A 25,869-nucleotide genomic window follows, 5' to 3' on the forward strand; every position below is an offset into this window, starting at 1 on the left:
CCGTCAAGTACTTGGCTACCAGTACCTTTCTAAATAAGAATCACGTATTTGTGATAGAAATGTGAGTTGTCACGTGATATGTAATACACTTTACATCAAGAATGATTATATGCAATAATGACTACATAATACACATTCTATTGTGTTTCTCCACATGCTGTAGACAGAAACTAGCCCTGATGTGATACTTCCAGAATGGTGTGCGTAATGAGGGTCTGTGACCTGAGGTCATAGATTCCAGAATCGTCTATGACTCTGCCTAATGAGGTCAGCCACCTGTGTCATGAGTCATAGGTTGTGGAACTTTCTCGGTCACAGTGATCAGGGGCTGTGACCTTCATTATGAGGTCATAGGTTCCAGATGATTTCTTACCTCTGCATAATGAGGTGATACAGGTGTTTAATTAGGTCACCCAGGTGCTTGATTAAAAAACAAAATGGCGGATTTCTGTCTCAATACCTCTGGTTACAACATAATGGTTGTTATTGAGGTTTGCTTGTCCTGTTGGACAATCATCGCGGGACAAACAAACCTCAATTACAACCTCTACCAACAATACAGACATATCACTGGACTGCAGTCACTGCATCACAAATGAAGACATGTCACATATATTCACAAACTGCCAACTTTCTCTACCTGCTCATATTACACAAGTAAATAACTCTATACCCACAAAATATCATTACAACACTCAGCTGCTTCTTAATCCACACAATCCTCCACAACCCACAACCCGCACCATCTTCAAGGCTAACATTCCTTCTTAATACCTCACTCATAATTATAAAAAATTAGACCCTCCCAAACAACCATCATCATCATTTAGAGTTTTACCTCAGCTTCAGGCTGGAGAATAGGTCACCGACGGGATAGATGGAGCTAATTGATGAATGATGAATAAAAAATATATATAATAGGATATAAACCACCATACCCAAAACAGTATATAAGTGAAGGGGCTTAAACTTGCCACAATCCGGAAGAAAACAGTTTACAAAAATCATGTAAAATAAATAAAAGCTGAGATTAGGAAATTAGGGTAAAGTAAAAATAAGATTGGTGCTGCTCTAATTTGTTTTAATTGTTTCTTTTAGCAAAATATAATTTGGAACACTCCCTTTTTTAATTATGAATGGCCTATTTTCGTTCTTTTCTGGCTTTAATAATATCTGAGCTCCACCAGGAGACTGTTTTTAGTGCGGGGTTGAATCGAAAGGTGGGGGTGGGTGGGGAGGGGTATGCATTGTATTTGAGATTTCAAGAATGGCATCTCATTTAAGTAGAAGGTCTTTGTGTCTGTATTTAACATTTTTTGTCTCTACTTGTTTGCATAGTGAAATGCACTTTTGCCAGTTTGCTTTTCTTAGGTTATATCTGAGTTCATGTTGAGTTCTGGGTTGAGTGGTGTGATTGGATGATGGTGATTTTGATGGGTCAGTGGTCACTGCCCCGGGTGCCGTTGTGTTCCCCCCCTATGTGCAAGAGTTTGATAGTTTTGATGTGATTAAGGTGACGTCTATAACTTAGGGTAAGTGGAGATGTGATAGGGATAGCGAGTAGGTTGGTTATCGTTTACTACAATGAGGTTATGTTGGTCCAGCCTGTCAGAAAGGATTTTACCATTGTAATCGGTGAAAGGTTTGGTGCCTCAGGGTCACATCATAGTGATTTCTTGGTTATTAATCTCAGCCAGGCCTTTTAAATCTTGGGTTGGAATTTTGGCAGTCTAAGTAAACTTAGCCTCACAAGCCCTAGTAGAAGGTCACGTCAGCTAAGCTTTAAGCGACCTTTGACCGTCCAATCAAATGCGAGACGACCGGGCGGATTTACCAAATCAGACAACGGCTACTGTCTAGGGTTCAGCAGGACTTACAAAATTCCCCGGGGTGCGTTCGTTTTGCTCAAAGTGTTTCGCGATGCGTTTCCTAATCGAACGGCACGAGCGTCTCTCGCGTGCGTACACTCGAGTGCCTAGAGGGCCCTCCTGCAAAATCGAGGAGGGAGATCGTGAGAGGGGCGGAAGTACGTCATTTGACGCGGTGTTTATAATAACATGGATGAGTAGGCCAAAAACATTCGTCCTTATTTACCGACTTATTCTCACAAATGAACAAATTCGTAATCAACCAAGCTGTGTTGGTTTTGGGTAATTGAATTGATTAACAGATTGTCGCAAATAAGTGTATTCGGACACTGCATCATGTCTATGTCTATAGACCACTATTACTAGCAAGAACATAATTACAGACATATTTTTAATGAAATTATTTATTTGTTTGTAAACAGTCAACCGAGTGTGTCACCGAGCTCAGCAATGTTTCGTTCGCGCTAGGTGGCTGTCTGAGCATGCGCAAGCAGGCACTAGAGTAAAACAAAACGAACGGGTCCCTCGTGCCTGACACTTATCTCTCAGCAAACGAAAATCCGCATAAAACACAGGCACCTTCAGTATATATACGCTTAGGGCTTTCTGATGGTATGGTTACCATTATCTAATATTTTCGCAAGCTGACATCCTGGAATATTACAAAAACGCTATTTTCAGCGACTGTTTACCACAGGAACCCGTTATCGGCATGTAGGTTAAACACAGACCATAGATCTACATGCACGTCACATATATAAATGCTTTATTTATATATGTGACGTGCGTGTAGATCTATGGTCTAAATTTAACCTACATGCCGATAACGGGTTCCTGTGCTGTTACCTCACTGTTGTGGCGAGCTCCATGTGTATCACTCGGAAGCGATCGTACGGAAAATAGCATTCGGAATCGTTCGGGTACAAACTTTTTCAAGGCAAAAGTTCAAAAGGTGCTCTGATTGGTCAATTGAAAAGGTTCGCAAATGCGACCTTCTACTTGGGTTTGTTAGACTCGGTATATCAGTGTAACGAATAATACTGAGCCTAAGTTCACTTTGACTAGAATTTTGGCAGTTGTGAAGTTGAAAGGTGTGTGTTTGTGTGTGTGTGTGTGTGTGTGTGTATATATATATATATATATATATATATATATATATATATATATATATATATCACTTAGTAAACAAGTGTAAATTTCAGGCTACTCTTCCATTCGTCAAGATAGGCCCCAATACCCCCCAATAGAGGGGGGGGGGGAGGTTTGTTATTGGGGCCTGTCTTGACGAATGAAAGTGTAGCCTGGAATTTTGAAGGCGGATTTGGGGATAATCAGGTTTGTTGTATAGCTATTATTTGGGGTCGAAAATTGTTTTGGGCGATGAGTGCCTTAAAGGGGAAGTGTACACGATAAAATCACATATTTCACTTTTGTGAAATCAAATGGACTTTTGAATTAGTTAATATCAATGCTTGAAAATATACACTCATTATTCTTACAATGAAGGTATAACCCTCAATATACAACGTAAGTGCTGAAATGTTTTGACATTATGTGGCCTTTGTTTGCCGAGCTAATCAGGTTAGAGTTGCACCCCTTTGAAAAGTGTGTAAAAATACGAAAGGAGTATTAGAACTGAAGATGTAAGCAACAGGATAGATTGATCATGTGTATTTTCATTCATAAACCTCACCTCAATGAAAAAATACCAAATATGAATAGCAATGTTGATGTACATATGACATCACTATCGGGAGGCGACTTTCACTAAAAAGCGTGTTCACCGACAGGAGTACATCGGATATTTGGAAGAAAACTTTTGTTGTTTCGTTCCATGTATGTTTTAAAACTTATGAGCAAGTGCATGCAACGAGTAGACGAATGGATCTCTCCCAGTATGAGAAATTATACCCAGTGTAAAATCTGAGCTTGGCTGAACTATATATGAGGAATTGAGGGATTCGTGTAAGGAAGCTGATATTGAATTGTAGTAGTGATGTAATGGGCGAAACATAACCGACATACGTGTGGCATGTTATACACACTCTGCAATGTGGCTGAAAGTTCTTGTTTTCCAAAACATTCTCAGCGATTCTCGGTTCATCGACGATGTGTCAGAATTGGAGGTTCGATCAAACAACAACAATAAAAAAATTAAACCAAATTCAATTCTTCAGTCAAGTTCGACATTTGAATTAAGACATAGAGCGATGTCCGGTATTACCGAATAGCTAGCACCATACCCCGCCTAATTCCTGTTGAGTTTTATTATATGAAGCAATAAGCAATACTAACAAAGAACCGTTCAGTGGGAATCATATACACATACAAAGACAAACAAGTCCTGTCCGACAATCAATATTTCACTTCATCCAATTTTCAGAATTGTTTGTAACTCTTGTCGACTCGTCTGAACACCGTTGTCATGCTATGCCGAATAGCCATGTCGGGCTATTCCGAACCAACGGCGTGACATAAAAAAATAACTGTGACCAAAATGTCATTGCTTCGACGCATTATCGTTTGTTTTCAGTTGTGTACCGAAGATTGATAAACACTTTCCTCGTTCCTGTTACTGAATTTACAAATTATGAACATTTCGGTAACAGGAAAGAGGAAAGAGTCCCTTGATCGATAGTATTTGTAGATAACGAATTGCCGTCAAATTGAAATTCTAACAAGGATGTAACTGACACAAAATACTTCCCGAAATTCAAAATAAGCCATGATAAGATTAGTCACAGCTCTAATTTGACTGGTCACTTACAATCTGTTCAGGATAACTCTGATATTCGAGTACTATTCGTTTATAAAAAGCAGCAAACGTGACGTGTACTTCCTCAGTATCGTGTGAAATAACAATTGCATTGATAGATACGTTTCTTGCATATAAAGATATGAGTTTTATGATGCATGTAATTTTCACCAAATTTGTCCTCCCTACGATGAGCGGATGATAACAGCGAATATTTCAAACAGAATTCAAAACTGCGAAGTGCATTTATCTTCGTGATGTATTTGGATATGGTTTCGACATCAAAGTTAGGGTTGAAGAGGAGGGCCATTTTCTACGATTTATGAAGAAATTAAGTATTGGTTTCAAGATTATTATGCTAATTGGTGATCTTACTCTCCGTCTGGCCTCGTGAAACTTGCTCTCAATTACCTGTTGCTGTTATTGATAATATGTTGCTTGTCATACCTGCTATGTATATATACTTCTCATCACCTGATTGTAACAACCATTATCTTGATAATGATGTAAGAATAAACATGTGAACGCCCCTTTATGCATCAACAAGAAATTGGTATTTGTTCAGTCGTACTTCGGGAATGCCCATCCAAACATAATTTTAACATTTTTAAACATAATTTCCTTTCTCACGAGGATATTTTGTACTGATGTATAAACAGATGAATGAGCATACGTCGTTTCAAGCCTTTAAAGCCCGCAGTAAATAGCAGGTGGCATCATCCCACCAGCCCCGTCCCCCTAGTCCCCTGTTGTTACAAGCAACTAATTAGTACCTCTAGCCTCTTGCTTGGCTGTTCTGTTAGCTGTACTCACTCCCCTGTAACGGGATTCATTAACTCATAAGCTCGTCAGGTTGCGTGTTGGTTGTGACTACCGGTACCTAAGGAGATAATAGAGATTCATGGATCACTGATCACTGTGAGAAGGAAACTCTGAGGAGCAGAAGGTTATTGTTTTAACTATCTCGTTAGGTTAGATGTTGGTTGTGAATAGGTGACTAGAGTACATATTATCACTCATATGATGGACAATATGTATGTTGCGTAAAAACAACTGATCTGACTCTGCATTCAGACAATGTGTAAAGATCTGAATTAAAATATTTGTGAATGTAAATAAATATAGAATCTTCAAATTTGTTTTGTCAGTTATTAGCAACACTGATCGTCTACTGATCAATAATAATCACTGAGTCGTGATTCCCTATTATCTATACCAAGTACCGGTAGTCACCTACTCACAACCAACACCTGACCTAATGAGTTAATTAAAAGTAGCAATTAATCCAGTTACAGGAGAGTGAGTACAGCTCAGGGAACAGCCAGGGGAGGGGCTAAAGGTACTAATAATGGCGGATTGATTGAAACATATTTTATCCAACTTAAATAAGCCCTCTCCACATAGTTACAAGTGTATATTACAAAGAAGTTCAACAAGAGGCAGACAAAGGGTGTAGATATGTACAGACAGAGTTATTTAAATCGTTTAGTGTTATGGATGTAGATATGTACAGATTTAAAAACATTCTGATTTTCACTAAGCGAGAGACCTGCATTGCCATTTAAGATGAGATTAATATCAATACATGCTCTATTATTCACTATATTTGTTAACATTTGTTCTCTTTGAATTATATATAATGGACATTCAAGAAAATAATGAAAAGCATTTTCACAATTATGGCCACACTGACAAAGTGCATCATTTCTAACAATAATTCTGAATAAATCATAATTAAGTGTACTTGTCATATATCTGAATCTTGTATGCAAAACATTTAGTTTCCTTTTCCCATATAATTGTTGATGGAAAAAAGGATAGAGTCGAATATCATAGTCTTGTACAGGGTTGAGTGTAATTACTGGAGTTTCTTAATTCATAATTTGTTCGACTACCTACTATAGGAGGGAGTAAATCATAATGAAAACTTGGAGCTAGGCCTGTATGTATCTTATAAAATAACGATAATTTTTTCACCCTTCTTCTCTCAGATAGTAAATCCCATCCCGTTTCAAAGTATAATGATCTAGAAGAAGCATATCTCTGCAGACCAGTAACTATACGAGCCGCTTCAAGTTGTAACTTTACTAAGCTATTAGATTCTTCAACAGAACACCCGTCCCATACTTCAGATGCGTACTCGAAATGTGGTCTTATGAATACAGTATATATGCTTGACAATGTTGTTCTATTCAGGAGAAACTTTAACTTTCAAAATGCTCCAATCATTTTAGAAGTCTTTTTAACAATACTTTCAATATGATGGTGCCAACCCCATTACATGAAAATGTTAGTCCCAAATGTTTATGAAAGTCAACTGGTTTTACATGACAATTGTCAAATTTCAAATTCATGTCTGTTTGGCCATCTTTCGTCGTAAATAGCATAGCTTCCGTTTTGTCCGGATTATAAGAAATTAGCCAGTCCTTTGCCCAATTACATAATATTTGTAGATATTCATTCATTATTCTTTCCATCAACTGCTTTTCTTTTAGCAAAGCTCCCAGTGACGTGTCGTCAGCGAAAAGCCGAGTTATACAATGTAGTTTATCTGCTATCTCATTTACATACACAATGAAAAGAAAGGCTCCCGGTGTGTCAGTGTTGGGAGCTGTGGCAGACACGGAGAGAGTTTCTGTACGCGGGTGTGTGGGGTGAGGGAGCGGGGCGAGTGTCACCAGAACACCATGTCCCCCACACCCGGCACACAGGCCACCCTCCACTATGGCGTTGTACTGGATGTGATGACAATGCTTTTTTTCAGAGAACAGCTTTATTTAAAGGAATATATCTTCACTATGAATAGCGATTTTATCAGTTTTTAGAATGCACATGCTGATCCAAGAACTGCTCCATCGAACCATGTAAAGCAATAAGGTCAAAGTAAAAGTTCAAGGTCACAGTAATCCTCTTTGTTGCTATTCTTGCTTGAAATTCTAAGTTTAACATCTCATCTTTCTTAACTGCTAAGTATGGAATACATAGAGCACCATGTATTCGGTATCATAAGACACCACAAGCACCCAGCTTTCTGACAAAATACATTTCGGACCAGTAGTTGTTAGGACACGTGGGACTCAGGGCTTTTCCATGGTTACTATGCGTTTCTAATTGTATCACAGAATGCATTAAATCATGCCTTTATGTAACTAAATATTGCTTTTCAAGAATGTTTACTTGTGTTCATGATATCCTGCTCCATGGGTGATAAAGCACGTGTGCATAAACACCTTCAAGGTCTAAGGTCAAGGTCACATTTATCAATTTTGTAGCAAATGTGGACTAAAATTGAATATTTCCTCATAGATTGTTGGTCTGTCAACACAAATAAGACCAATTACATTGGTTCAGAGCTCAGAGTCACTATTTTATTAAACCAAGTGTTGCCAGAATACAAAGTGTCATACAAAATGATGTTTTGGGGGCGTCACCGTGACAACCAAGACTTTCAATGACATTCTATATGTGAATAAATCAAAGATAACATTCACATTTTTCTTGATCCATAGGTTTTAGTGATTGCTTGTGTAATATACAACTCAACTGTTTAAAAACATGCACATGCAAATTGTTTAGAGGTCAAGGTCAAATTAACATGTTCTGTTGTTATATATCAATTCGCTGTTGCATGTGGAAAAAAGTCCCATTGTGGAAACATCCTTATATTAGCACATCGCAATCAAGCTCATATATTTATTAAATCTCTCCTTTTTGGGACTGAAATAATTATCTTTGCAAAACACTCAGGGCGAAAGTGTGTTTTATTACACTATACATGGTGGTAGAGCGATTTGGCATCTTAGAAAAGAAATACAGTTCGCCCTACCACCATATATAGTGTAATAAAACACACTTTTGCCCTGAACTATTATAGTTAAAGCACGAGGACGCTATAATAGTTCTAAGATGCCAAATTTAATACTTTCTAAGGATAATTACGATTAATTTAAGGCAGAAAACAAACGACGGTGTCTGTGACCTAAATTAAGAATCCTCGCACAGGGCTAACTGGCGCGCTGTTCTATTGATGTGTCTGCCCCCTACGTTAAGACTAACGTAACCAGAAAAAAACAAATGAAAACAGTTTGATGACGGTTAACGTTCGGATTAAATATCTTCTCTGAATTATTTTAATTACATCTGTTATTAACGTAAACCATATGGGGCAATATGAACGTTGCATTTCTACTACCAACGTAAGTTTAGATCAGTACATCCAGAGGAAGTTGAGTAGTCAAGCGACATTCCACGATTGCATTGTGGGAATGTAAACATTGTGAACGTTACCGTGTCGCTGAAAACTTGTGAGTCGAAATGACACATTTTAACGGTCGTAAAACATTAACGTAATGTTTCAACCAGTGATTTTAGCTGCGTGAAGCAACAGCAAACCAAGAAAGGGGATGCAACGGTGTAGTTTACTGTAGGAGGCCGTACGAGGCGATGACAACTGACATGCATCGTGACGTCGCTTTCATTGTGACGTAATGTAAAATGGTTCGATTACGAGGGGGCACACTAGAATGGCGCAGTGACGGGATAACGTCATTCCATTGTTATGTCATCAAAAAACTATACCTTTATTGTCTGATAATGTATTTTTCGATTGTTCTAACCGCTAGGCATCTTAGAAACTGTGATTACTGTGATACCCGTGAAGATCCTGGTTGGAACTGATCTTCAGTTACCCGGATCGGATGGGCAATGTGCAGAAACTATACAAAGAGAATGCGGTAACTACGTTCTAGAGACGCTGTAGAAACACATATGTAACCATCTAAGTCTTGCAGCACGTACAGGTTTCATTGAGGCCACACTACATGTCGATTCAGTTGACCCTATCCCTACAACACACAAACAGTAACAACATTTGCAGAGACACAAACATCCTACAACATTTCCAATGTATAGTTGATATATGAGCCCACCTTTGTTAAACTAATGGCAAGATACGGGTGCACGTAGCCTTGCTCCAAGGCTGTACTGAGTGCTCAACCCATGGATGTATAGGAACGTTATCCTTTGACAGAGGCACGGCAAGATATGCAGACAGTACACCCCAGTCTGTTATTTATTTGTGTTAGCAATTATCATTTAAACCATTAACTATTGCTTCAGAGACAAGAGACATGTGCACGTCTAGGTGCATGTAACTCCTGGTTGACTTTGATAAATCTTTATCATTTGATGTACACAAACGAGTCGAAACTGCGCAAACAAATAGAAGCCAAATATATCACTTCATGTCATTTCAACACTCATATTTCAACTTCCTTATTGAGGCTTATCCTTCAGTGATTAATGGTCAGCTGAGAACGTCTGTTTAGGTTCATGAGTACATTTACACAAGATGTCTTTAAATATATTCAGTACATGATTAAATCTACCTGGCTTAGCCAGGGATTTATAGATATGATCAGACTTCGGTATCTGAACTTGGAATTTGCCTATAAAACTTTCCTTTCACTATTTGTAAGCAATGCCACGTTATTAGAACTACATAATATATTATCATATCAATTCACTCTCTACAAATCTATAAAAAGTATACCCACGATTTTTTGTTTCAAACATATTTAGTCTTCAATGAATGGATTGGCCGTTAAGCCAAAGGCATATCTTATTGCCGATCTAATAAACAGACATAATTTGCTACCATTAAGTACTAATTCAATGCTTTTAGGTAATAAGCAATAACATCATGACTGAAGCGTAAGACCATACTAAATAATTTAATCTACCAGATTCTGAGTTGAATTAAAGTACAGGTTTGAATTATTTCTTCTGTGTTTCCTGTACATGACCATGTAAAATTGTTTTTCGATGTGTACAGATACAGATTATTTGCTAATACTGTTATAATAAAATGTGGACACGTATGTAATGAAGGTTATTTTTCATGAAGAGCGTCACAAGAGCACGATGAAGTGAATCTGTCCGTTTTGTGTGAATTTGAATAGCCCCAACTCAGCTTTAGTCGGGAATGTAGGTCCAAAATGTACATCAAATGCAAAGTCATGTCTCAGTTGCGGGGTGATCTTGACTGTAAAACTACTTACAGATTTCTTTCAGTGGCATTTAGAAGTTGTACATTGATGTCCAAGATATTTTTTATGGATTAAACTTCTTTTTAAATTTCTCTCACAACGTTTCGAGACCATTCCAGGTCCCTTCATCAGGTGAACTGTCAGTTAGGACTATGACGTCGTCACTATGACGTCATTACTGAGTTATGACGAAACGTTGTGAGAGAAATTTAAAAAGAAGTTTAATCCATAAAAAATATCTACTTACAGAGTGTTATTTATTATCTTCAGGAAAAATAATACACAAGTGAGTGAGTTTAATTTATGCCGCACTCAGCAATATTCTAGCTACATGGCGGCGGTTAGGACCCGACAATCCAGTGATCAGCAGCATGCGCATCTATCTACGCATTTGGGATACGATGACATATGTCAACCAAGTCAGCCAGTCTGACCACCCGATGCCCTTAGTTTCCTACAAGCAAAATACTCAACACACAAAGGCGCATTATCGCAGACCATTCTGTGATAAGTTATTAACTTCAGTACGCATCTCCTTTTTTCTAGACCCATAAAATATGGTTCACTGTACAACTTACTGACTCGCAACCTTGTTGATTCACATATTGTTCTAAAAACATAAAGTTCAGAGTTTTTTCATCCTGATACAATCGTAAATTAACTCAAATAAATAGACACAATACGAAGACACCCTTAATATGAAGGATTTATACATACTTTGGAGGTTTTTCCTTGATAGACGATAGGTAAACTATTCAGATAATGAACCACAGGGTGTTACCCTTTCTGCAATGTTATTCATATGTAAGTACCAATTTGCATCTTTTGGAAGAATTAAGTCTTCATTTATATTTTTGGACTTCATTTCTTGGATTATTATGCATAAAAAAATCAGTTTTTTTTAGTTCATTTATAGGATTATTGTGCATGAATGATTCAGGCTTTTGGATTTTTTTACAGGATTATTTTGGATGAATAATTCAGGCTTTTGGATTTCATTCATGGGATTATTGTTCATGGATAATTCAGGTTTTTATCTCAACATGTAGTTGGTGATGCAAGGACGACACCTGTAGTTTATCACATGGAGTTGGTGATGCAAGGCCGACCCCTGTACTTTATCACATGCAGTTGGTGATGTCAGGTGGATACCTGCAGTTATCACATGCAGGTAGTGATTGCAGGCCGACACCTGTATTATATCACATGCAGTTGGTGATGCCAGAACGACACTTGTAGTTTATGAAATGCAGGTGGTGATGCCAGGCCGACCCCTGTACTTTATCACATGCATGTACTGATGCCAGAGAGACATTACAGGTTAACTCATGCAGTTGGTGATGCCAGGCCGACTCTATTAGTTTATCACATGCAGTCGGTGATGCCAGGCAGTCACCTATAGTTTATCACATGCAGTTAGACATGCCAGACCGACACTTGTAGATTAACACATGTAGTTGGTGATGCCAGGCCGACACCTGCAGTGTATCACATGCAATGGTGATGCCAGGCCGGTATACACTTGTACTTTATCACATGCAGGTAGTGATGTCAGGCTGACACTTGTAGTTTGTCACATGCAGTTGGTGATGGCATACCGACACTTGTAGTTTATCACATGCAGTTGGTGATGCCAGGCTGACACCTATAGTTTATCACATGCAGTTGGTGATGCCAGACCGACACTTGTAGCTTATGACATGCAGGTGGTGATGCCAGATCGACACCTGTAGTATATCACATGCAAGTGGTGATGCCAGACCGACACTTAAAGATTAACACATGTAGTTGGTGATGCCAGGCCGACACTTGTAGTTTATCACATGCAGTTGGTGATGCCAGACCGACACTTGTAGTTTATGACATGCAGGTGGTGATGCCAGACCGACACCTGTAGTATATCACATGCAAGTTGGTGATGCCAGGCCGACACTTGTAGATTATCACATGTAGTTGGTGATGCCAGGCTGACACCTGTAGGTTATATGACATGCAGTTGGTGATGGCAAACCGACACTTGTAGTTTATCACATGCAGTTGGTGATGCCAGACTTACACTTGTAGTTTATCACATGCAGTTGGTGATTCCAGACCGACACTTGTTGATTAACACATGCAGTTGGTGATGCCAGACCGACACTTGTAGATTATCACATGCAGTTGGTGATGCCAGACCGACACTTGTAGTTTATCACATGCAGTTGGTGATGCCAGACCGACACTTGTAGTTTATCACATGCAGTTGGTGATGCCAGACCGACACCTGTAGTTTATCACATGTAGTTGGTGATGCCAGACCGACACTTGTAGTTTATCACATGCAGTTGGTGATGCCAGGACCGACACTTTGTAGTTTATCACATGCAGTTGGTGATTCCAGGCCGACACTTGTAGTTTAACACATGCAGTTGGTGATGCCAGACCGACACTTGTAGATTATCACATGTAGTTGGTGATGCCAGGCCGACACCTGTAGTGTATCACATGCAGTTGGTGATGCCATGCCGGTATACACTTGTACTTTATCACATGCAGTTAGTGATGCCAGGCTGACACTTGTAGTTTGTCACATGCAGTTGGTGATGGCCAGGCCGACACTTGTAGTTTATCACATGCAGTTGGTGATGCCAGGCTGACACCTGTAGTTTATCACATGCAGTTGGTGATGCCAGGCCGACACTTGTAGTTTATGACATGCAGGTTGGTGATGCCAGATCGACACCTGTAGTTTATCACATGCAGTTGGTGATGCCAGACCGACACCTGTAAACTTTATCACATGTAGTTGGTGATGCCAGGCCGACACTTGTAGTTTATCACATGCAGCAGTTGGTGATGCCAGACCGACACTTGTAGTTTATGACATGCAGGTGGTGATGCCAGACCGACACCTGTAGTATATCACATGCAGTTGGTGATGCCAGGCCGACACTTGTAGATTAACACATGTAGTTGGTGATGCCAGGCTGACACCTGTAGGTTATGACATGCAGTTGGTGATGGCAAAGCGACACTTGTAGTTTATCACATGCAGTTGGTGATGCCAGACTTACACTTGTAGTTTATCACATGCAGTTGGTGATTCCAGACCGACACTTGTTGATTAACACATGCAGTTGGTGATGCCAGACCGACACTTGTAGATTATCACATGCAGTTGGTGATGCCAGACCGACACTTGTAGTTTATCACATGCAGGTGGTGATGCCAGACCGACACTTGTTGATTAACACATGCAGTTGGTGATGCCAGACCGACACTTGTAGATTATCACATGCAGTTGGTGATGCCAGACCGACACTTGTAGTTTATCACATGCAGTTGGTGATTCCAGACCGACACTTGTTGATTAACACATGCAGTTGGTAATGCCAGACCGACACTTGTAGATTAACACATGGAGTTGGTGATGCCAGGCTGACACCTGTAGGTTATGACATGCAGTTGGTGATGGCAAACCGACACTTGTAGTTTATCACATGCAGTTGGTGATGCCAGACCGACACTTGTAGTTTATCACATGCAGTTGGTGATGCCAGACCGACACTTATAGTTTATGACATGCAGGTGGTGATGCCAGGCCGACACCTGCCGTGTATCACATGCAATGGTGATGCCAGGCCGGTATACACTTGTACTTTATCACATGCAGGTAGTGATGTCAGGCTGACACTTGTAGTTTGTCACATGCAGTTGGTGATGGCATACCGACACTTGTAGTTTATCACATGCAGTTGGTGATGCCAGGCTGACACCTATAGTTTATCACATGCAGTTGGTGATGCCAGACCGACACTTGTAGCTTATGACATGCAGGTGGTGATGCCAGATCGACACCTGTAGTATATCACATGCAAGTGGTGATGCCAGACCGACACTTAAAGATTAACACATGTAGTTGGTGATGCCAGGCCGACACTTGTAGTTTATCACATGCAGTTGGTGATGCCAGACCGACACTTGTAGTTTATGACATGCAGGTGGTGATGCCAGACCGACACCTGTAGTATATCACATGCAAGTGGTGATGCCAGGCCGACACTTGTAGATTAACACATGGAGTTGGTGATGCCAGGCTGACACCTGTAGGTTATGACATGCAGTTGGTGATGGCAAACCGACACTTGTAGTTTATCACATGCAGTTGGTGATGCCAGACTTACACTTGTAGTTTATGACATGCAGTTGGTGATGCCAGACCGACACTTGTAGTTTATGACATGCAGGTGGTGATGCCAGACCGACACCTGTAGTATATCACATGCAAGTGGTGATGCCAGGCCGACACTTGTAGTTTATCTCATGCAGTTGGTGGTACTAGGCCGACACCTGCCGTGTATCACAGGCAATGGTGATGCCAGGCCGGTATACACTTGTACTTTATCAGACCGACACCTGTAGTATATCACATGCAAGTGGTGATGCCAGGCCGACACTTGTAGTTTATCTCATGCAGGCTGACACCTGTAGGTTATGACATGCAGTTGATGATGGCAAACCGACACTTGTAGTTTATCACATGCAGTTGGTGATGCCAGACTTACACTTGTAGTTTATCACATGCAGTTGGTGATGCCAGACCGACACTTGTAGTTTATGACATGCAGGTGGTGATGCCAGACCGACACCTGTAGTATATCACATGCAAGTGGTGATGCCAGGCCGACACTTGTAGTTTATCTCATGCAGTTGGTGGTACTAGGCCGACCCCTGTACTTTATCACATGTAGTTGGTGATGGCAGGCTGACGCCTGTAGTTTATCATATGCAGTTTGTCACACACCTTCAGCTTCAATTGTCACTAAGACACGACAAATGCACCAAGTCACTGCCTGCAGCCTGTACAAGTTGATAAAATGTGCCTACAACAGTTATTGCACATAACAGGCAGAGATCAATGAAGACCTATCAGGCTTTGAGGATTGGTGTCAGAACAAAAGCCAACAAAGTCCGCAGTTTCAATTCTGGCATTTGGTGTTGTCAATGGAACTTACAGTCTTCGTGCTGATCAGATCATTCCGTGAAGCCAACTTCAGCCTATACTGTCAGGCATTGAGGGAGTTGATCCAATACTTGCTTACCAACACCAATTATGCCCAGTGGTTACCTATTCATCTAAAAATTAACGCACCTAGCATTGGCGCAGGAATTCAAGATGGGCAACTTTGTTGTGCACAAGACCAAGCGTGACTTCTCAGCACTTGCTCCCGATCAGGCCCATAAACAGGCCAATGCTGTCATTAAGGTTGACGGTGGAACCATTGGCCTTACTGAAAATCCATCAGCCCTGAGGATATGGATGGTCTCTGGCCCTGAGGTGAGCCATCTGGTGTTCCTCTATGAAATGGAGGCACAAACAAAAGAGGCCAGTGAGCCCTGTCTTCACCAAGAGGAGACACCACATGCCCAGAAGACATTCCTATTAAGGGTCCAGAAAGTCTCTCAGGTCCTGCAACTTGGGAAACCCTTTCGATGAAGTAGATTTGTTTTCAATAGACACCAAAGATGTAGCTCATCCCAGCTCTGCGGAGCTTGTTCACACTCACTTGCAGAAAGGTAGCACACAATACTAAAACCTTGTGAAAAGATTGGAAGATAATCCAACATAATCCAATCTATGAGCCCATCAGAAAGCAAAGACTTTTACAGAACCATCAAAACAGAAACAGCTGAAAGAAGGCAGTCAGCTGTTTTCCAAGCTGTTCATCTCCTGTCAGATCAGGGAGTGCGACCTGCAGGAGTTCTTTCAGCACGAAAATCAATCATTCCCTGCATCTCTATGTGATGGTGGAAAGATTTATAGCTGTCCAAAGTCCCAAATGACCTCCATACTTGAGAAACACATCACGCTTGCAGACCAAGAGCCAGAGACAGATGACATCATCATTGATGGTTCAGCTTTGATCCATGCACTGCCACCGAAAAAGGTTTAAGACATTTGCAGACTATGCAACCCTTGACTTGCCAACCCTTGCCAACTACTAGTGCATATGCCAGTATATACAAGACAACACATGTTGCCTTTGATATGTACAGTCCATTAAGTCTGGAAGCAGACACAAGGTCCAAAAGAGGACAAGGAGTAAGACGCAAGGTGACAGAAAAGAATAGCGTTCCTTCAAAGTGGCACAACTTTCTGAGGCACAATGACGACAACAAGTCGGAGCTGTTTCACATCCTGGCAGACAGGATTATCCAGATGTCTGAACCAAACTTGGTTATTGTGACCAAGGGACACCAAGCACTTGGCCCACACAAGTTGAGTCTGACTGAACTGGACGAATGTTCTCATGAGGAGGCAGACAGATGCATTTCAGATATGCTTCAACCCACGGGAGCAAATCCATCATAATCAAAGCCAATGACACAGATGTCCTTGTGATTGGCCTGAGTATGTTCCCAACACTGCAAAGCATGGGTCTGCAGCAGCTGTGGCTCTTATTTGGCCAAGGTCAGAGCCTTCGATGGATTGGCATTCACAACCTGTACAACTCTGTTGGTCAAGAGAAGGAAAGGCATATTGTTCTTCCATGCTTTTACGGGTTGTGATGTGGTGCCAGCTGTAAGGAATAAAGGGGGAAAAGACAGCTTGGCAAACATGGGGAATTTTCCCCAGAGGCAACACCAGTATTTGCCAGACTGGGCCAGCATCCACAACCATTGAGGGTGATGACATGGAGATCCTAAAGAAGTTTGTGGTCATCATGTATGACAGGTCTAGCACTGTAGATGGTGTGGATGAGGCTAGACTCGACTTATTTGCCAGACAGCAGAGACCATATGAAGCCATCCCTCCAACCAGAGCAGCTCTAATGCAACACGCTTAACGTGCAGCATATCAGGCTGGTTGTGTGTGGGCTCAGGCAATTCTGAGCCAGCCGGAAGCAGAGAGTCCAGCTGACTGGGGATGGGAGAAGAATGGAAAACCTTCTGGACAGCCAACTCTCCCATTGCAAAACTCACTAAGTGTGACTGCACGTCTGGCTGTCGTGGCAGGTGCAAATGCTACCAGTTTGGTCTCACATACACAACCTTGTGCAGTTGCCAATGTGAAGAGTAGTTTCTCTGTTATTCTGGGTGCAGTTGTTAGTTCAGGTACAATTTCGACTGTTTCTTTTTCTAAAACTGCCATTTGATTTATGCATTGTTTTGGTATTGTTATAGAAACAACTGACTGAGTTTAGTTTTACGCCGCTTTTGGCAATATTCCAGCAATATCACGGCGGGGGACTTATAGAAACAACTTCATTTTGTCATAAAAATTAAAATAAGTAGTTTTACTTGAAGTAGTTACAACTTACAAAGTAATTATTAGTAATTTTTAGTGTAGACGGCGGCTATCTTTGTTTTTCGCCTGGCTAATGCCCTTTTTTTGAAAGAATGGACTCCAATGAACATTTGTGCCAAATTTCATGCTTGCATGACTAAGTGAACTATTTTTGCACTTATCTTCTCCACTACAAAGAGCCATCCTATGTTGGGCTACGATACAAATTTACACATCAAACAGATGCTCGATTGGGGGCATGTCGAGGTGCTTAAGGCCCGTGCAATATCCATATGCCTTCTCGTCGTAGATATCTACTGTTCGTCAGTGAGGTTGACTTTCACTGTGATTAGATTTCGGTCTAAGAACAAGGCCCTGGTATTGTAAATCTGTCCAACCAGAACAGCGACATTGAAATCTCTTTTGTTAGCAATATATGTTTTATTTCCCTTTAGATAAATTAGGAGACTTTTGATTGGTTAATAGCCAAGGATCGGGTGATCAGGCTCACTCACTTGGTTGACACATGTTATCGTATCCCTATTGCATAGATTGATGCTCATGATGTTGATCACTGGATTGTCTGGTCCAGACCCGATTGTTACAGTCCGCCGCCATATAGACGCCGAATATTGCTGTGGGCGGGGTTAAACTAGGAACCAACCAACGTAATAGTAATAATAACGATGAATTGGTAGAGTGGTGAATAATGGAGTGGTTAATAATGGGTGAGGGACATTTCTGCATTTAATGCATCACTGACAAACATCCCCATGTTGATATTTTTATTGACTTGCCTTTTCGTGTGTTTGTGATCGGTACCACCAGTAGGGTACGATACGCTCCCGCAAATACAACCTATTTTCTTGGGTCGGCAACTTCCCTGAATAATACAAGTAACGATACTAATCCTGCATAATGATATGAGTCATGTGAACATATCGCTCGCGCAGCGGTAATGTAAAGCTTAATGCATAGTTAGATGTAATGTATTGTACGATCAAACAATCAAACAAGCAGTCAAACACTGTTAATGCAGATTACCTAAAACATATTGTATGCAATAGGCAGTGTGGCAAATTTAACTCTTTTTCTTTACTGGTTGTTTTTTCTTTCATTGCAAAACCGGGTCAAATTCTTAAAGCATTGCATACAATGTGGCTGTGCAGGATAAGTATACGCTCATTGGCTGTGTATCACGTGATGTGCTGACGTGGTTGCCACGCATGTGTATAAGTCAATACCACATTATGTACGGCGCAGTTGGATAGACGTCTCCGTTTCATGCTATCTGTGCTTGTACCTCTGTAGGAACTTGTATTAACAGTCAAACTTCTGTGTTCATATGTGAAACTTTATCACCAGGTTTCCAGATGCCATGATACTATGTGACTATTGTGGAGATGAAATACAGCCAGATTCACCAGGTGTAAACGTGTACAACAAGGATGTTGACGTGCGTTATGTGACAAAGCAGGATTGTATACCAGTTGGTTTTGAATGTGCCTCGGTATGTGTCAAAGGTAACAAAATCGCATATCTGAAAGAAGGAAGCATATTGCCGAACGGTTTTGAATGCGTAACTGTTTCTGTCAGGGATCGAGACATAGTATATGCAAGGAACCAGAACTTAATACCAGAAGGCTTTGAACAAGTTACAGTGTACACCAGGAATGGGGAAGTAAAATACGCAAGACAAGGTGACAGCCACCCTACAGAATTTGATCGGGTTTCAACCTATGCAAAGAACGAAGAAATAAAGCATGAGAAAGAAAGTCATCTTACCCCAATAGGTTTTGAACAAGTGACTGTGTGTGTGAAAACCGAAGACATATTATACACAAGGCAAGCAGAGCTTAAACCAAAAGGTTCTGAGCCCGCGTCAGTTTATGTGAAAAATGAGGATATCGCACATGCAAAGTGCCGCCAAGTAAAAGCAGAATTTCACACCGAGTGCCTGAAGTAAGTATTGCATTTTAACCAATGAATAAGCACAGTTTGATTCTTGATTTCTTGCGTTTTATTCGGTGCATTTATTCTGACATTTTTATCATTTCAGTCAATGCATTCCACGGAGTGAGGAGGCAGCTCGTCAGTTCCTGGAAGGAGCTTCACAAAAAAGCAATGTCCTGTCTTTCGGGATTCATGTCAAGTACTTATTTGGAGAAGGGAGAGCAAACCCAGAGCAGAAAAAGAGAAAAAAGGAGAAGAGAGAGAGTAAAGCTATTGAGTTACGGAGAAAAGTATCGGCTCTGCGGAATTCCAACTCTGGATATATACTGATTCATCTTGTTGGCCTGGCACCGGAAGATTCTTTCACTGGCGCATTTGATGAGTTTGCTGACCCCAAACTTCACGATTTGATTCAAGATGAAAAACAGTTTTGTGATGTTTACAGGAAACAGACACTGAACAGTCACTGTGCTTGTCACGGCTTTGGCGACTTTCTCGTGCTGTATGTTGGACCTTCTTCAAACGTAACGACTTCTAAATTCAATACGAAGACAACACTCGATGACTGCATCGAAGATATTCGTGCCGAAACGCTCAGAACATTTGTTAGGGAAAGAAAATCCTTGTGCAACACATTCCATTCACTTCCTGGTGTGATCCAGGCACATCACCTTCTGAATGTGCACGAAAACAGATCAATTCAATTGAAAAGTCACTTTTCTCAAAAGAAAGATGCTCGAGCAATAGCAGAGGACATCATCAAGAATCATAAACTTGCAGAATATATCAGCGCATTTACTAAAACTGAATGTGGTGGTTCCTTTCTTTATGGCGTCCATGAGGAAACTACTTTCAAGAAGGGATATGGTTATGAGACTAAAGTAAACCGCATCCAACCAGTCATCCTGAAGGACAGAACCGTTTTCGGGGACACTTTAGGGGATAACATTCGGAATATTGTCCTCGTCTGTGACTATGATGGAAATGACATATTCCCAGATCCAAATATTTTCCAAATTCATTTTATTCCTTTCACACCAGCGGAGGAACGCACACCAGCGGAGGAACGCACACCAGGGGAGGAAATAGTTTATCGGCGAGACAGTGGAGAACCTGTACATGATGGACATGGTGATGAAGATGGTGTAGTTGTTCATGTGGCTGTCAGACCAGTGAGTGGGATAGTGTTCCATGACAAACAAGGACCGCTTGCATATAGATATGACAGACAATTCAAACGGATCACACGGATAGATCTCAAGGACTGGGTACGTGCTCTCACAAAATGGAAAATATCTCAGCAGTGAACTGATGTAACATACGACGGTAAGTTACTGATGTCGCCTAAAGTTCATCTTACCTACTCAGATCTGTATAACTAGTAATATGGTATACTTAGAATATAAAGTTACTCTGTTTTCAATTTTGCGGTCCTTTATCGTTGATTTAAGACCGCTAAATGAAATTAAAAACCGAACGCGTTATCGGTTTTAAAGGAAACATTTAGCGGTCTTAAATCAACGACAAAGGACAGCAAAATTGAAAACAGAGTAGCTTTATCTTCATTCTAGCACGACTGGTAAGCGGTTTAAAACCGAACTGTTTGGCGCGCAAGAACACAAGGCGCGAAGGGGCCTTTTTCCTGGAAATCGCTTGGAAATCGTCCCGTTGAGGGACAGGTTGTGTAATGAACAAAATAAGACTTTTTCAACAACATAAATGCTTTATTTCAGGTACCAGTATGCTTGTATTTGTAACAAGTGGCATACATAAATAATAAAAAAATACAGATTATACTGTGACCAAGTACAATTATTTGATTTTTCTCAAGCGAATTCATTGATCTCCCTACTGTATGACAATCGACTCTCGCCCAAATTCAAGACGTGAACTCGCTAAGTTTAGTCGCCGCTAACTTTATTCACGGAAATAATTGTTGATTACCAGCCTTCTATTCCCAATTTAGAAAAACCTGACATGCCGCGTTTTATATGGGATACATGGACAATGGAAGTGGAAGGACTGGGCATTACGGCCGGGACGGAAGCGGTCAGGTTAGGACGTGTGGGCGTCGACGTCAACACACGTAGATCTGTACCCGGTTTGAATATACTGACGCTTTTGCGCTGCTGACGGATTTTCCAGCTTCGTAGTTGCTTCAATTGGATTAGGGTCAAGGAATTCTTCTTCAAACTAATTGCTTTTACTTCAAAAACACCAAAGATGCTGCCGAGATAGAAATTGCCGATGTCCGACATGTTTGTTTACAAGCAATAGGGTCAACGAGTTAGTTGTGTTCATACGCGTGAATCGGTCACTTTAATTAGCGGTCTTAAACTGCCTTTTAAGTACGGTTTTGATGAGCTCTCAGCCAATCAGAATCGAGTATCACACAATGTCGTGCTAGAATCTTGGTTCAGGTGAGAATCAAGTTTGGTATATATGTTTGCTTCATGTCTAGAAAGATAATTAAAACTTGATGAAATGAAGCCTTCACAAATTGTAATATTTCAAAGGTAATTTTGATTTGACACACACTACATGTGTACCTAACATGTGAATAACTTGTGTGTAAAGGACGTCACAGTTTGTGAAAAGAACCTCAGAATGGTCCATCTTCATTTTCAAAGTTTCCAATTTTTTTTGGTAAGTTTCATTTCAAAGTTTGAAGTACTGTTTGATAGTGACTTAAATTACAATGCGTTCTTTTTTTACTTAAAACAAAGTCCAAAAAGTTAAATAAGGTCGACAAATTGTTAATCGTACTTGTTGTTATTTTTATATTTGTTGTTTTAAATAATGGCTTAATCTCACCACATGAAGGGATGATGTAAATCCAGCTGGGGTCCATGCAGGTAGCAAAAGTAATGTAAGCCCCTATGGTCCCTAGTATGGTGATCTACCTTCAGTTGCTTGTGATCTATAGCCCGTTTTTATAATCTAACGTCCTAAATAGTGTATAATTTCAAGTTACATGCTAGTTTTAAATATCTGACTGTGATGTTCTAGTTGTTTTACTATCCTTCGTAGACAGATTTTAAGATATAACATTATAAATTATTCAAGTATGATATGTTTTAGTCACGATAAACAAGCGAAGGAATTCAATGATATGTTGTTAATTGCCCCCTTCACGTTTACTGACAAATGTTATTTTAGGTAATAGGGTCGCAAATGTTTGGTCCCCTGTCTAAAAATATCCATTTATATTATACGAATCATTCGTGTATCAGATCTATAAACTGTAATACACATGTAGTTATGGGGCTAACATACGACAGACGAAACAACGTCAATGAATATATCTACAGTTTCCTCAAACAAAATTAAAGGTATTCGTTGAAGGTGAATGTATCAACCTTTATAAAGAAGTCGAACGAAGTGTAGTCCTCATAGTTAACTGTAGAGGACACAATGTGTGGGGGTCGTAAAGACCCGGATTAGAACTGGTTTTCAGCAACCCATGGTTGTCATAAGAGGCGACTAACGGGATCGGGTGGTAGGACTCGCTGACTTGGTTGACACATGTCATTGTATCCCAATTGCGTGGATAGATGCTCTTGACGTTGATCAATGGATTGTCTGGTCCAGACTTGATTAGTTACAGACCGTCGCCATGGATCTAGAATACTGCTCAGTGCGGCGCGTTACACAACCAACCAACCAACATAACGTATACGGGAGACGGTCTTCAGTTATGAGAGGGGGGTCACTCATGTGCGTGATTGCCTGACTACAGACAAGGATATTCTGCATGTCACACAGAAACGCGTGCATATTTTTCAGAAAAGTAAATTCATTACTTTCTGAAAGCTTATTCATCCTAGAAGCGAAATATACATGTAGCTGTCGAAACACGCGAACGCACACCTGTTTTTTATTGTGTGGAAACATATTTACTTTATTTGAAACTGCGCGAAGCCATCTCGCGTGGAAGTGACTGGGTTAGCGAGTTATTAATGGGAGATAACCGACGCCTGACTAAATTGTTCAGTCAAAACATGCCTCGTGTTACCTGGACTCTCTGGAGAAAACATAACACGTATGGCAACGTTTATCTCGCGTTTTAAAACCGTTCTTCTTTACGGCGAAGAGGATAGAATACATTAATACCGTATTATGAATAACAATATCGTGTCGGTACTATATTATTTCGTGGAAGTAAAACCATTGGAAATCACGACTGAGAGAGGGTGTCCCTTCCATTAATGTAAAAACAAAGCGCCTGGGAGTTCATAGTTTCCAGTTTGCTGCCATGTCAGTCGGTTTTGACCACGATTTTCTCTTATGTACAATTTTCACAGAAACACTATTTTAATACTTTCTGAAAGATTCCTCGTCACAGACAGCAACATCGGAAATGGGGGTGAGGGACCACATTTACCAAAAGCGTTATTTCTGGCTAATTCAGCTCCCAGCGGTGGTTTAAATAGGAGAGTGGTGTGGTTCAGGGACATCAATGGACGTCTCTGGTTACTTAAGGGATAATACAACGGTGTCCATATCCATTAGTCGTGACACTGTCACCAGCAATCCATCGTTTCGTATCCATGGGGGACAAGGATGTTTTGTTTAATGTTATCCCGTAGATCCTGCATGCACGTGTATAATCAGGGCGACAATCACAAGTTTCAGATATGCCCCTGAGACTACCTCCTGTGAATTTCTAATGTAATCACGGTATTGTTAACCAAAATTGTACAGAATATGACTTGGTATTGTATTTTAACGTACACCCGTAAGAATTATGACGAAAATGAAAGTATCGAAGGTTGAGCAGAGAAACGTAGATTTGTTTTTAATTGAATTCTAATTTGTTTCCTTTAAGGTTTTTCTTAATATGATATATATTAACACACACACACACACACACACACACACACACACACACACACACACACACACACACACACACACACACACACACACACACACACACACACACACACACACACACACACACACACACACACACAGATATCTATATATATATATATATATACACACACACTAGGGCTGCGCAATATAACCGGTTTACCGGTATTTACCGGTTCAGACATGAAAACGATACGTATTGCGATATGCTGATCGAAAACCGGTATTTTGACATGCATTCTGAAAACTTCGTAACACTCGGAAATCTTCGGATATTTCCGTTTTTTGAATTGTTCTTTTCCCTGTTTCATTAGCGCCAAATGTTACTTACATTTTTATTTTGTCATGATTAAAAGTTTTTATAAAAGGTTAATCAATCATAGTGATTTTGTTGTGTTTATGCTTTATAATCAAGCATTAACTCGATTATATGTAGTGTTTGTTAAAAAAATAATCCTTGCAATATATTGCAATACATATCGCGATATATGCTTCCGCATCGCAATATATCGCAATATGAACATTGTCTGCAATACCCACCCCTAACATTTATGGGATTATCTTGGGCGCCAAGTGAGAGCCAGAGATCCTCCTGTGCAGAATATGGATGAACTGCAACAGGCTCTTCACGAGGAGTGGCAGAGAATCCCGATGCTTAGAATCAGACGTCTCATTTCAAGCATGAGAAGACGTCTTGAAAATGTGATTCGTGTTAGAGGTGGATACTCGCGATACTGACTAAACAGTTTCTAGAGATAGCCATGATGACAACAAGCATATTTAAGTTGAACGTTTGACATTGCAGATACCAGTATGGACTATATATATATATATATATATATAGATATATATATATAGATAGATAGATGAACTGCTTTCCTGTACCAATTATACACCAGGTATTATCCTTGATCATCTTTGTCAAATTAATCTCTACATGAAAGTATTGTATGAAACCCTTGTCGTAATCATTAAGAATTCTCTGACATAAGCTGTTCGAATCCGTCTTTATCATGAGCATGTGTATATGAATAATCATCAGTTACTGATGCCTCACTAAACAATCTAATCTTATATCATGTTGCATTCGAGTAATCTTTATTG

The 25,869-nt window shown here is 40.3% G+C and overlaps 2 protein-coding genes across 7 annotated transcripts in view; both read left to right on the top strand.

Moving 5' to 3' along the window:
• The window catches only part of LOC124265631, a 175,757-nt gene that overhangs the window by 45,846 nt on the left and 104,042 nt on the right, over positions 1 to 25,869 (top strand). The window lies entirely within an intron of this gene.
• The window catches only part of LOC124265552, a 101,996-nt gene continuing 97,108 nt past the window's right edge, over positions 20,982 to 25,869 (top strand). For 2 of the 5 annotated variants that reach the window (XM_046700362.1, XM_046700370.1), the window contains exon 1: positions 20,986 to 21,216. The gene's annotated coding sequence lies outside the window, so the exon portion shown is untranslated. Of the gene's footprint in view, positions 21,217 to 25,869 lie in introns of all 5 variants that reach the window. The other 3 variants (XM_046700349.1, XM_046700343.1, XM_046700355.1) reach the window with 3 other exon arrangements.

Source organism: Haliotis rubra, unplaced genomic scaffold (assembly GCF_003918875.1).
Source record: "Haliotis rubra isolate DU_JTF1 unplaced genomic scaffold, ASM391887v1 Scf1214, whole genome shotgun sequence".
Classification (NCBI taxonomy): Eukaryota; Metazoa; Mollusca; class Gastropoda; order Lepetellida; family Haliotidae; genus Haliotis; species Haliotis rubra.